The sequence below is a fragment of the Tarenaya hassleriana genome, unplaced genomic scaffold, assembly GCF_000463585.1.
Source record: "Tarenaya hassleriana unplaced genomic scaffold, ASM46358v1 Cleome83, whole genome shotgun sequence".
Taxonomy (NCBI): domain Eukaryota; kingdom Viridiplantae; phylum Streptophyta; class Magnoliopsida; order Brassicales; family Cleomaceae; genus Tarenaya; species Tarenaya hassleriana.
This window is the reverse complement of record NW_010970743.1, coordinates 143,933-145,538: the sequence shown is the minus strand read 5'-3', so window position 1 is coordinate 145,538 and position 1,606 is coordinate 143,933. Positions and strand designations below refer to the sequence as shown.

Below are 1,606 nucleotides of genomic sequence, written 5' to 3'. Positions count from 1 at the left end.
ATCAACCACAAAATAACGACTAGCTTTTGTATTAGGTGACTCTGTAGTTTTTTTTCCTGAACATATTATGTTGTGAACCTAGTCTTTGTAACTTTTTTTGGATTATGCGACGTAATATGCAATATTCAATGCTTTGGATTTTTTTTTGGAGAACCTATTACTTGACATCTGCGAATTCAATCTTTGTAATTCTTTTTTGTGAACCTGTTAGTCTAATATTATCATAATCCAAATCAAACTCCAAACAAATTCAATAAACCAATAAACATTCCTAATATATATATATATATATATATATCAAAACATAAACCCTACAATTAGTTTCCACATACACAACATCATTACATAAACAACATTCTGAACATACAGAAACAACATATGTAATCAATGATCTCCTAAAGCTTTGGTAACACATTATAATAGCTAACAATACATAGTGATACCACAACAATTACAGCCAATTTATTGATTATATCTTTAGGACCTTCCATTCTAGTTTTGACATTTTCGAGCTCCATTATGTGTTTTTCCAGCTCTATTGTGTTTTTTTAACTCTTCTGTGTTGTTTCTCAGCTCCAACGTGTTTCTTTCCATCTCCACCGTATTACTTTTCAGCTCGGTTGTGTTTTTTTTCAGCTCCATTTTGTAGGTATCCAACTCTTCTTTCTGATTTCTAAGTTCTGTCATGACTTCTTCTAACTCTTTATGTAAGTCCTCTGTCTCCTCCACCATAGCCTCATCAACCCATTTAAACACATGACAATAGTTACCCTATAATACAAATACCAACATAATATATTCATAGTCTGTTGCTTGCTAATTTTATCGAATAATAAAAAAAATAATAACACTAACCTCTTGTTTAGCACAACGGAAGAATACCCGACCCGAATTGTTTGGAGATCGTGACGTCCACATTATAACTCGGCTTCCACATTCACACTTACGGGGGCACCCCTTCACTGTATACCTCGAACTCCCCTCAGATATATTACTCATCTGTCACCAACGCATCCATCATTCCAAAAAAAAACTCAACCATAACAACACATCCATAACATCCGATATATGTACATAAAACCACTACAAAACTCTAAAATTTCGAAATGAAAACCACAAAAATCTTCAATCCAAACTCTGCAAAACTATTGATATCGATATTGTATGGGATTTTTGGGTATTCCGAAAATCCAAGATTGTGAAAACCCTAGATTTTGGGGATTTTTCCTATTTCAAAAAACCCTAGATTCTGAAATACTTTGCAATAGTCATCGTTACTTGATTACTCCTTTGAATTGTAACACATTACCTTGGATTATCAACTTCAAACTTCGACCGCCGCTTCAAACTTCGATTTCGCCTTCTACGTCCTCTCTCTCTCTCTTTTTCGACCGCCGCTTCAAACTTCGATTTACCTTTTGTCTTATTTAAAGAAAGAAAAGATAACCCTAAAACCTGAGATATGTTCAATTCGAACCGGTTTATTTTCTTTCGAACCGGGTTTAATTCGTTTGGTTCGTGCAAAACCGATGTATTGTACTTATCTGACGTGGATCCGATGTGTCTATTGAGCAAATGCCATGTAAGCGTTTTGTGCCGACGTGTT

General features: G+C 34.5%; 1 long non-coding RNA gene across 1 annotated transcript; it reads right to left on the bottom strand.

Annotated features, from left to right (window-relative positions):
• Positions 1-401: 401 nt before the first annotated feature.
• On the bottom strand, positions 402-1,398 carry LOC104803314. Its single transcript, XR_770172.1, has 3 exons — positions 1,310-1,398; positions 856-999; positions 402-771 (listed from the first exon to the last, which is right to left on the bottom strand). It is a non-coding gene; the product is annotated as an uncharacterized LOC104803314 (long non-coding RNA).
• Positions 1,399-1,606: the final 208 nt, after the last annotated feature.